General features: G+C 37.7%; 1 non-coding gene across 1 annotated transcript; it reads left to right on the forward strand.

Moving 5' to 3' along the window:
• Positions 1-7181: 7181 nt before the first annotated feature.
• TRNAC-ACA lies at positions 7182-7253 on the forward strand. The gene has a single exon. It is a non-coding gene; the product is annotated as a tRNA-Cys (tRNA).
• Positions 7254-12991: the final 5738 nt, after the last annotated feature.

Consider the following 12991-nt stretch of genomic DNA (forward strand, 5'->3'; position numbering starts at 1 on the left):
ATGCCCTCCTCCAGGGGATCTTCCCAGCCCAGGGATCAAACCCACCTCTCCCACATTGTAGGTGGATTCTTTACCGTCTGAGCCCCCAGGGAAGCCCAAGAATACTGTAGTGGGTAGTCTGTCCCTTCTCCAGGAGAACTTCCAGACCCAGGAATCAAACCAGGGTCTTGTGCATTGCAAGCACATTCTTTACCAGCTGAGTTACTCAGGAAGCACAACACTTTACCCTAGTAAAAGCTAAAATTGTGGGGGAAAAAAAAAAAAACTTAGAAAAAAAATCTAAATCTACCTCAAGGTCTTATCATTAGTTTTGTAAACAAAGAACTGCATTTATTTTATATTGTCATATTTTTTATTTTTAATTGTCATATATTTTATATGAAACTGCATTTCATTTATATTGTCAAAAAATGAAAGAAAAAAAGAGTGGGTAGTTACACGATTTTTCATTTATTTTTGGAGAAGCAACATGTTCATGCCAAGTTGGATCATGATTATCAGGAAATTTGTCAAAATACATGTATAATAATAAAAATTACATTGTTTCCCATGAAAGAATAAAAACATTTACTCACTAAGTTTTCTTTTTTTAGGGAAAAAAAGCACAATAATTCTAATCAAGATGCATTCCAGTACACGTTGATGCACTCCGCACCTGATCCCTATTAAGCTGCTGTTGATCCTGTCTATCTAACAGTAACTATCAAAATTAAAAAGGGATTAAGATGAAGTGTCAGTTTCTATTTTGACTGCTTCCAGTAAGACATTTGGAAATGCTTTACTTACTAATTTTTACAATATCTTGTGGGGCTACTGTTGAGTATCCTGTAAAAGCAGTTGAAAGGAATCAAAAAAGCAAATGATTTCTTTGGAAAAAATGAGTTGTCCATATTCAGAGAAGTTGAAATGCTCTGAATAACCACAACATTCATTCATTTGAGTGTTGTTTGAAGGTATGTTATTTCAAATCTGGCCAAAAATACTAGACATGAGAAATAAATTGCAAACAGAAAGGTATAGAAGAAGAGGCTCTAGAACTAATTGGACGAATGAGCTATGCAAACTACAGAAAGTTTTTCTGAACCCAGAAATAAAATACTCATATATTTAAAAACATATATTTAAAAAATATTCCTGGTCTAATTTACCAAGCTGACATACCCCCAAAAGGATTGTGGTTACTATAAATGATTTTATCAGTAAAATTTCTTAAAGTACTACACTGGGAAGATGAAAAATTCAGAGACAATAAAGTCTCATTGTGATGACTATCATCCATGGAGCTAGATGTTGTAGATGACATTATAAGGAAGAACCTCAATATTAAATGAAGTAGGAAGCATCAAAGAAGAACTCGTCCTTTGCCTTTCACTATATTTATAGCATTTCATGCTTCAAGGAAAGGCATTTTATTTGAGAGCATTCATTTTTAGCTAGAAAGCTTTTGAAAGAGGATCTGGCACATAGTAAGTGCTACATATGCTGCTATTTTTATTATTACTATTTCCATAAACTTTCTTTGACAAATTAATTAAGCAAAGGGATTTAATAAGGTATATATGAAATATAAATTGTAAGCCAATGAAAAATAAAATTCTTCCCACATAAAAATATGTTCTTTAATATTTCATTACCTTTGAGTAGTTACTGTTTCTAAGAAACTTCTAGATTAACTAACACCTTCTCCAATATTTAAATTACTATAAGTACTAATAAGAATAAATATACACAAAAAATAGAAAGAAATATGTCTCTTCCCTCATAGTAATTTTAGCCAGTGTGATTTTATTGAAGGACATTCCACTGTCTCAGGTTTCTTATCTAAACCATATAAATTTGCAAAATTATTAAAATGGGACTGTTTCATAAAACAAACCCTAAGGCTTCATTTATCACTTTCAGGATATTCTCCCATGCTTCTTTGATTAATACTTTTATTAGAGGCATTCAATACAGATAATGCAAAATTAAATGGATTTTGCCAGAATACATTATAGCCATTAAAATAAATCAGACTATTAAATGGAGGGAAAAAGTAAAATCTGAAAGAGAAATATAATTCCATATAACTTATGACAGAGTCAATTAATCACATAACTACAATTTGAGACTTTCTCTATAGAAGGAAAGGAATAAAGTCCCATTTAATACTTCATCATTATTGTCACATTCTCTAAAGAAAAGACCATGAGCCAAGCACCAGTATGTGCTGGGCCTGAAGACAAAATTTTCTTTGTTTTTTCCTGACTACCCTTGACTCAACTACCCCCTGCAGCACTTTCCAGAGACAATATAAAGTATGAACCAATCCAAATTTCTGTCTTTCAAAAACTGTTTGAAATAAGTCATTTGGGAAGAGCTCTTGTCTTTTGTCATTCTGTCTTCATTTCCACATTCTGCTTCTGAAAATTTTTCTCTAGTGTTCCATTTCACAAAATTGCCTCCAATTTCCAATTACCTTAATAACATGATAGAACGTTTACTTGACTTTAATTATTGAACTTCACAAGTTTTTTGGCCTTTAAGATTTCCTCTTAAATAATAAAAAAGGCAAGATGAACATTTTTTTACAAGTGCAATTGTGCACCCAAAATGAATTCATAGAATTATAATTAAGTTCATTTATACCAAATACCAAAATCCACTATGAAGCCTTTTTAATAATGTCTGAGTTTTATGTGATTCCTGAAATTTATTATTTATTGATTTAATAGATTTTTAGGTGTCAGTTATAGTTCAGTAAATTTAAGTGATAATTGAAAAACTTTTTCTCTGATACTGCTTGATGACAAATTTAATAAATCAAAAATTCTACTTCTGACTATGTGGTTAGAGCCTATTAAGGGGACATGGAAGCAAAAAAATACATTCTTTCCCTCATAGAACTTACAAGATAGTTGGAAAGACAGGAGCAACATGTAAGAGATGTTTGGAAACAATTAAAATATTCTTGGATTTTTTGATGCAACAGAATTAAGCAGGACAAAGAGGAAGGAGGAGGGGGTGGAGGGGATTTGGATTTTTATAAAGAGGTGCAGGAGGAGACTTTTAAGGCAGTTTCAAGATTCCAAGGAGAAGGCAATGGCAACCTACTCCAGTACTCTTGCCTGGAAAATCCCATGGATGGAGGAGCCTGGTAGGCTGCAGTCCATGGCGTCACTAAGAGTTGGACACGACTGAGCGACTTCACTTTTCACTTTCATGCATTGGAGAAGGAATTGGCAACCTACTCCAGTGTTCTTGCCTAAAGAATCCCACTGACGGGGGAGCCTGGTGGGCTGCCATCTATGGGGTCGCACAGAGTCAGACACGACTGAAGCGATTTAGCAGCAGCAGCAGCAGCAAGGTTCCAAAAAGATAAAACAGGATCTCCAGAACAAATGCGGTCAGGAAGGAGGATGCCTTCTTAAGGAGGGAGGAGTATGCACATGAAATAGACTAAATGAGAATATTCAGGTGTTTGTTCCTAAATAGATATAGCCTGCCTTTCACTGTAAATTACATCATGCGGACACAGCCTGCTGGAAGTTCAGTCCAGTTCAGTTGCTCAGTCATGTCCGACTCTTTGCGACCCCATGAATCGCAGAATGCCAGGCATCCCCGTCCATCACCAACTCCCGGAGTTCACTCAAACTCATGTCCATTGAGTCATTGATGCCATCCATCTCATCCTCTGTTGTCCCCTTCTCCTGCCCCCAATCCCTCGCAGCATCAGGTCTTTTCCAATGAGTCAACTCTTCACATGAGGTGGCCAAAGTATTGGAGTTTCAGCTTTAGCATCAGTCCCTCCAATGAACACCCAGGACTAATTTCCTTTAGAATGGACTGGTTGGATCTCTTTGCAGTTCAAGGGACTCTCAAGAGTCTTCTCCAACACCACAGTTCAAAAGCATCAATTCTTCTGCACTCAGCTTTCTTCACAGTCCAACTCTCACATCCATACATGACCACTGGAAAAACCACAGCCTTGACTAGACAGACCTTTGTTGGCAAAGTAATGTCTCTGCTTTTCAATATGCTATCTAGGTTGGTCATAACTTTCCTTCCAAGGAGTAAGTGTCTTTTAATTTCATGGCTGCAATCACCATCTGCAGTGATTTTGGAGCCCCAGAAAAATAAAGTCTGACATGTTTCCACTGTTTCCCCATCCAATTCCCATGAAGTGATGGGGACAGATGCCATGATCTTAGTTTTCTGAATGTTGAGCTTTAGGCCAACTTTTTCACTCTCCTCTTTCACTTTCATCAAGAGGCTCTTTAGTTCCTCTTCACTTTCTCCCATAAGGGTGGTGTCATCTGCATATCTGAGGTTATTGATATTTCTCCCAGCAATCTTGATTCCAGCTTGTCCTTCTTCCAGCCCAGCATTTCTCATGATGTACTCTGCATAGAAGTTAAATAAGCAGGGTGACAATATGCAGCCTTGACGTACTCCTTTTCCTATTTGGAACCAGTCTGTTGTTCCATGTCCAGTTCTAACGGTTGCTTCCTGACCTGCATATAGGTTTCTCAAGAGGCAGGTCAGGTGGTCTGGTATTCCCATCTCTTTCAGAATTTTCCACAGTTTATTGGGATCCACACAGTCAAAGGCTTTGGCATAGTCAATAAAGCAGAAATAGATGTTTTTCTGGAACTCTCTTGCTTTTTCGATGATCCAGCGGATGTTGGCAATTTGATCTCTGGTTCCTCTGCCTTTTCTAAAACCAGCTTGAACATCTGGAAGTTCACAGTTCATGTATTGCTGAAGCCTGGCTTGGAGAATTTTGAGCATTACTTTACTAGTGTGTGCTGCTAAGTCACTTCAGTCGTGTGCGGCCCCATAGACAGCAGCCTACCAGGCTCCTCCATCCCTGGGGTTCTCCAGGCAAGAATACTGGAGTGCTGAGATGAGTGCAATTGTGTGGTGGTTTAAGCATTCTTTGGCTGGAAAGTGGCATATTATAATACTTAAAGAGATAGGCGTTATTTTTAGAAATTTGAATTTCCAATATGACTCTTGTCATTTAACTACATGTATTAAATTGGGCAAGGGACAAATCATTTAAGAATTAGCCCTTGATGAACTGATACTTGTCCCCATGCCTCGCCCTCTACTTCTTGTATAATTTAGTGATCTCAACATTTTCATCTATGAGATGTCTCTCTAAAGTCCTCTTCTTCGACCTCAGCTGCTTCAACAATCCTATCCTCCACACTTCTGCTACCTATCTATGATTATACCTTTGATCTTATAATTAAAAATATGTATCCATCCCTGGAGGAGGGCATGGCAACCCACTCCAGTATTTCTGCCTGGAGAATGGACAGAGGAACCTAGTGGGCTACAGTCCATAGGGTTACAAAGAGTTGGACATGACTGAGCACCTAAGCACAGCACATCCATTCCTTAATCTGTATTTCAGACACTGTCCTCTCCAAATCCTCCCTCCTCTCTTTCCATTTTATTCTCTAGCATATCCTGTATCCATAAATTCTTCCTTCTCACTGTGACTTTCAATTTATTGACCTTTTCACTTTTCCACTTTTTATCACCTCCATTATGTCTTCACTTTTGCTCTCACCCAGCTCAATTACATGGTCAATCACAGTAATCATTCCCTTTCAAATACTCTCAACTCACTTGGTCTCTCTTCTTCCATCATCTTGCCTAGCAAGGTACCAAATCTGGCTAAATCTAAGCCTTTGACTACTCAAGGCCTATATCTAACCTTCTGAATACTCCTGAAGAAAAATGTACAGCCAACCTGAGAAGTTTTTATTTAAATCCTTGACAGAAATCTCAAGTGGGCTCTTAGTGCTTTCTTAGCATTAAGTATATTTCCCTAGTCAATTCACTTTCTCATTCTACATGGCTCCTTTGAAACCTTTTATTCACTCTTCAGATTTTCCATATCTTGCATTCACTTATTTTTCCCAGTTAAAGGTACTGCTTAAACTTTTCCATAAAAAAATATAAGATCAGAATAAGATGTCCATGTTCTTCTTCTACCAACTTAGTATCTTGTATCTGTATCCATATACTTTGCCTTCTCTTTCTCCTTTGTAAGATGGAAGCAACTAAGACCAATCTACTGGTTGTTCTATGCCATGCCACAAAAGAGTCTGACTCCTGAAATCTTCCTCCCTCTTTCTTTCAGCCTCAAATTTTGTTCTGTAGAAGTCAGCAAACTATGGTCTGTGGGGCCAAACTTGGCTGGACACCTAAGTCAAAAATGATTCTAAAAATTTTAAGTGGTTGAAAAAAATCAAAGAATAATATTTCATGACACATAAAATTATATGAAATTCAAAGATTAGCATCTATAAAGAAAGTCTTATGGGAACACAGCCTTGCTCATCTATAGTACTCTCATACTCTAAGAGCAGGGTTGAAGAGTTACAACAAAGATGTCTGGCTACAAAGCTAAAAATATGTAATCCCTGGCCCTTTATAGCAAAATTTTCCTAATCTCATTTCTGTCTCTAAAATAATTCTCAATAACACGGAAATGTGCTGTAATCACTCACATGGTAAAAACAAAGACCGTCCTTTGACTTCATTTCTCCCTCTAGCTATACTATCCCTTCAGTGCTTTCATTTGCAGCAAAAATCATTACAATAATTATCAGCTCCTACCGTTTTAGTCATTCAATCATGTCCGACTCCTTGTGACCCCATGGACTGCAGCCCACCAGGCTCCTTTGTCCATGGGATTCTCCAGGCAAGAATACTGCAATGGGTTGCCATTTCCCTCTCCTACAGTTTCCACTCCATTTTTCCTGTTTGCTTTGAGGTCGCTCTGATAAGCATCTGTATCCACCACCGAACTGAAATTAATCTTTTATGCTGCAAGTAGAGCACTAATGGTCACTTCATTCACTTGGTACTCGGTTAGCCCTTTGACAGGAATCACTTTCTCCTTCACTTGCATTTGGGTTCCATCCTTTCTTGATCAATTCCCTTCTTATCTGGCTGATTCTTCTTTGTTTCTTTTGCTGAATATTCTCATTTTCCCAACATCTAATATCTGGAGAGCTCTCAAGCTGTCATCCAACCTCTTATCTTTTCTTCCTCTGCTTGCTGGGTGATCTCATCTAGTGCCATGATTTTACAGGATGTGAATAAACTGATGCTCTTACATGTATAATTCTACCCCAGACCAGATTTATATATACAAGAGCATGTTTTATATATATATGACTTCCCTGGTGGCTCAGATGGTAAAGCGTCTGCCTACAATGCAGGAGACCCAGGTTCAATCCCTGGGTCGGGAAGATCCCTGGAGAAGGATATGGCAACCCACTCCAGTACTCTTGCCTGGAAAATCCCATGGATGGAGGTGCATGGTAGGCTACAGTCCATGGGGTTGCAAAGAGTCAGACATGACTGAGTGACTTCACTTTCACTATATAAATTTATAACCTAAAAACACACTCTAGATTTCGGCCCCCAAACCTTCACCTTCTTTGATGTCTTTCCCATCTCAGTAAAAGGCAACCTTTGTTCCTCCAAATGCTTAAACCAAAATTTTTGTTATCACTTTGATTTTTCTCAGTTTCTCATATTCAAATTCTATTGACTCTTTGATATATTTTAAACTGTAACACCTAAATACTATTAGCTCTCTTTAAAATAAACCAAAATATTCAAGCACTTTTCACTGCCTCCATTCCTATGTCCTTAACCCTAGTTCAAATAATCATTTTACATCTTGACTACAGTAGCAGCCTTATTTGTTCTCTCTATTCCACCCTTGTTCCCTCAGGCAACTTCCTTTTTTATATGGCTCTCCATTACAAAATAATTGAAATCAAAACATTGAACCATGACCTGTGTGGGCTCAGATTTTCTTGCCTCTGTTTATTCTGCAACTTCCATTAAATTCCACACCCTACCCTCTACTGTTCTTCATCATATTGGTTTGATGTGTGTTGCCCACACCTCTAAACTCAGTTCCTGCTGCTGTTCACTCTAAATGCTTTCCCTCTCTCTGTTCATCACATGCTGTTATCTAATCTTCAGATTCCAGATCAAATATCTCCTTCCCAGAGAGGCTTCTCCTGGCCACCCTGCCCATCTACCTGCTCTATCTCATCCACCTACCCTTTAAAACTCCTACTATTTCCCTTATTTCCTTCATAGCCCTTATCTCCATCAGATAGTACTCTACCATATGGTTGTTTTTACCCTACTAGAATATTAACTCCATAAGATTATGTATGTCCTTTACCCTGTCTTAAATGCAACTGTATCCAAGAGTCTGAAAGAGTTGTCACTCATGAACATCTGTCGATATACTAAATGAATTAATAAATAAATTTAAAAAAATCCATTTTAAATGTTTCAATATGTTGCCTGGCAAAATAAAATGCTAAATAAACAGAAGCTGTTAATGGAAAATAAAGATAATAAATATAAGAAAATAATAAAAATAATAAAAATTTTAAAATAAAATGGAAATATAAAAATAAACACTATTTTAATTTAAAACCATCAAAGTAGAAGAGTGATACACAAAACATAAATATCAATGCTACAGAATAAACCTGTAAAAGTACTTCAACATAGATAGATACCTCTATAATGGATTTGCAGTGCTGATACAATATTTTCTGAGGGAGTATTATACCTTTATTCAAAATGCTCAAGCCCACACACACACATGCAAAGATGGGATTTGCTACTGAAGTCAGCACTGGCAGCCACTGGAGAAAGAGAACTGAGCTTTCTTTTTTTTGAAGAAAAGAAATGAAGTTGCTGCTCTTCCATGCTTGTTTAAGTTTAAGTTTCAATTTGTGTTAAGTCTGGTCTCTTCCAAGTTCTGAATAGAACATTAAATTAAGTAGTGCACAGTCAGTGTGACTAATATTCTTTTCTCATTCTTCTAAGCCTTTGACTCTGCCCTGGGTAACATCCTTTACAAAGCTGACTTTGATCTCTTTTCCTTGGTTCTAGTGGTATATGGGACATTTTCAACAAAATTTTAGTATGTGGTTTCAAGTGTTGAATATATATTGAAGCTGCATAAGTATCTTATTAGAAAAAATAGTTGGAAAAAGTAGTTATATGTGAATACTGAACTTCCATTTCTTTTAAAATGGTAAAGTTTCCCCAATTTGATTGAGTTTATTTTTTTTTTTTTCACTTCGGTGCAATTCATTAAACAGGACTGGGTGTCTATAAGGTTGAAAGCAATGTGTTGGCCACTCTAGAAGATTCCAAATGAGCCAGGTGTGGAAAATGGGTTCTATCTCCTGGGTCACTTCAGCTGAATGATTATAGTAGCCTGAGGGGCTATCTTGAGAAGGACTTTGAAGCTCTGATTAGAATTACGGGAAAGAGTGATATGATCCATGAATGATATCTGACTAAATTGGCAAAGGGGGAATCACTGCACAAACAATGAGTGTTTGCTATGTTGGAATTTGATGCTTATTGCTTTTAGATAGCTATAGTTCACTAAACAAGAAAAGATTAAACCACATGGTTATATGGCAGGAAGTCATGTTAACAGTGTAATGCAGAAATAACTCTTTTGTTTGCTTCTTTACTGGAATAGAGTTAGCAACAGAAAAAAAAAAGAACTTTTTTATTTTCTGTAGTCATAGGAAAGGTAATCAGATTCTACTGCCTTTGTGAATGTGGGAACCCTTGGGTGCTGGGGAAAGTTGCCTTTTGTTTGTTTCTTTCTCAGTTATGTAGGGTTGGGCTACTCTTAGTTATCACTCACACAATGACAGATCTTTTTTTATAATTCATTTAAAATAATAATTAACTACATGTAAATATAAATATTTTTAGTAAAAATACCTATATTTTTCAAAACATACAGTGGCTTTGTTTGTTTGCATCTTTGTAAATCTCATTAATATCTGTCTTCATGGAACTTGGCTGTATTCTCACATTCCCTTTGCACTCAGTCTTTTGCAACATCACATGTCAATGACAGATATTTAACTAGGACATTCAAACAAGATTTTCCAAGAAGAATATAGGGATGGAACGTGATCAGTGAGAGGCAAAATGGATTGGCCAAATATTTAGATGTTCTAATCCAGGGCACACAGAGGAGTGAGGAATTCTGGAGAAGTCAGGATATTCAATCTGCTCCTAAAATTAGTCTCTGGGGTACAAGATTCCTACAGCAGGTGTGCATGGGGGAGTGTGTAAATTCATGGACAATCGCTGCTCACATTGGATGTTGCACTGAAAAGGGTCAGAGGTACTTGAGAGCTAAACACAATCTTATTTTGAATAATAAAGGTGGATAGCATATTTTGCACCTGAAATGCAATATGGGAGAATAAAATGTATCAAATAGAAGCACAAAATTTAGTAATAATGGGAATTTAATAAAAGCAGAGATTAAAAAAAATCTAATGTCTTAGAGACTTTTATGTTGAATAGTAGCTAGAATAGGTTATGTTATACTCATCAGTTATGAGCCTCTGCCCATATCCTGCCATCCTGCCTCCAATAAGAGGTCACAATAAGATTCAGATAAATTTCCCTGGAGTGTAACACCAGAATACACTGACAGGCCTGAACCATGATAGTACTTGGCAATGAGCCATAGTTGGTTCATATCTGTAAACAGCTCTGTAATTTTTTGGCTCTGCCCATGGACGGAGGAGCCTGGTAGGCTGCAGTCCATGGGATCGCTCGCTAAGAGTCGGGCACGACTGAGCGACTTCACTTTCACTTTTCACTTTCATGCATTGCTACTGCTGCTGCTGCTGCTGCTAAGTCACTTCAGTAGTGTCCGACTCTGGCAACCCCAGAGACAGCAGCCCACCAGGCTCCTCTGTCCCTGGGATTCTCGAGGCAAGAACACTGGAGTGGGTTGCCATTTCCTTCTCCAGTGCATGAAAGTGAAAAGTGAAAGTGAAAAATGAAAGTGAAAGTGAAAGTGAAGGAGAAGGAAATGGCAACCCACTCCAGTATTCTTGCCTGGAGAATCCTAGGGACAGAGGAGCCTAGTGGGCTGCCATTTATGGGGTCGCACAGAATTGGACATGACTGAAGCGATTTAGCAGCAGCAGCAGTAGGGAGCTATCTGTCTTCCTCCCCTGTGTTTTTGGTTACATCCCTCAGACATTTCTCAGATTTAGGAATACATTATTTTTTTAAATTTATTGAGGTATAGTTATTTTACAATGTGTTAGTTCTTTCTGTGAGAAGGCAATGGCACCCCACTCCATTACTCTTGCCTGGAGAATCCCATGGACAGAGGAGCCTGGTAGGCTGCAGTCCATGGGGTCGCTAGAGTTGGACACGACTGAGCGACTTCACTTTCACTTTTCACTTTCATGCATTGGAGAAGGCAATGGCAACCCACTCCAGTGTTCTTGCCTGGAGAATCCCAGGGATGGGGGAGCCTGGTGGGCTGCTGTCTGTGGGGTCGCACAGAGTCAGACACGACTGAAGTGACTTAGCAGCAGCAGCAGCAGTTCTTTCTGTAAAACAAAGCGATTCAGTTATATGTATACATACATCCCCTTCCTCTTGGTTCTCCCTCCCACCTCCATCCTCCAAACCCACTACTTTAGGTCACCACAGAACCCTGAGCTGAGCTCCCTGTGCTATATTACAGGTTGCCACTGGCCATCTGTCTTATACATGGTATGTATTTATGTCAGTCCCAGTCTCCTAATTCATTCTCCCCTCCCCATCATGTCCACATGCCCATTCTCTATGTCTGTGTCTTTATTCATCCCCTGAAAATAGGATAGGTTCATTGTACCATTTTTATAGAGTCCACATATATGTGTTAATATACAATATTTGTTTTTTCTCTTTCAGATATACTTCAATCTCTGTTTCTATGTTACTTCACCTTGAAAATTATATAACATAGCTCATTTTCTCTACTATTTCATCAGACCCAACATAACCAACACTGTTGATTATTTGGTTCCAACATGATTCTACATGCTGTAGATCAACTAAGGAGATTCATCAAAGAATTTGGTTCTGGGACTTCCCTGGTGATCCAGTGGTTAAGGCATCATATTTCCACTGCAGGGGGCATGGGTTTGATCCCTGGTTGGGGAACTAAGATCCTGCAAGCCATACAGCCCCCCACAAAAAAAAGAACTAAGTGTGAAAAAATTGTGGTTCTGCATCAAAAACTTGATTGGTTCAGCAAGTAATGTATTAATGTAGGTTTTATTAAAAGCAAGTTTCTATGCTAGATGTGTTACCATAGGTCTGTCAACACTCAGGGGCTAGTATCAATTCCTGAGATGCAATAACTTGTAAATATCACATAGTTACATATGAGAAGGTACATGTCATCTGCAGAAGAGATTTGTTTGTTTCTTATCTTTACATGGGGAGAATTACTCAAGGAACACTAGATTTAGAGCATCAGATGATGATGGTGGTGGTATAAAGAAGAGAGGCAGCAAATCTGAGAATAAAATAGAACAAGTGAATTGGATTTTGTTATCTACTCATACATGATTTTTAATAGAGAACAGAAGACACTAGACTTCTTTGGGTCATTTCGTTCTACGTGTGTTTGTGTATTGGGATGGAGTAAGCAATTTGATGTCATCGTTGTAAAGAGCTCAATGTACTGTCTGATTTCGATTAGACAAAAAAACTGATTCAAATTTCAGAGGTGGCTGTTTCAGACTGTACAATCTTATGTGTATTGTTCAACCATTCTGAGGTTCAAACTCTTCACCTACTTAATAAAGAGGTTAATGCTAAGCTCATCCAATGACTATGAAGAATAGACAAAACACTACTTGTAAAGGGATTATAAGAAAGGTATTTTCTGTATGTCAAATGAGAGCCTCTGCTTTTACGTGAATATAGTATTAATAGTAGTAGTTTTAGGAGTACTGGCTGTATTACTAAACAATGGTAGTGGTGATAGTAGGTAGTAATCAGCCTCACTATGAGTTTCCAAATGTTAAGAAAAATGTTTTTGTAGCTTTTCTTTTTTCTTTTATTTTTTAACTTTACAATATTGTATTGGTTTTGCCATATATCAACATGAATC

Source organism: Bubalus bubalis, chromosome 21 (assembly GCF_019923935.1).
Source record: "Bubalus bubalis isolate 160015118507 breed Murrah chromosome 21, NDDB_SH_1, whole genome shotgun sequence".
Classification (NCBI taxonomy): Eukaryota; Metazoa; Chordata; class Mammalia; order Artiodactyla; family Bovidae; genus Bubalus; species Bubalus bubalis.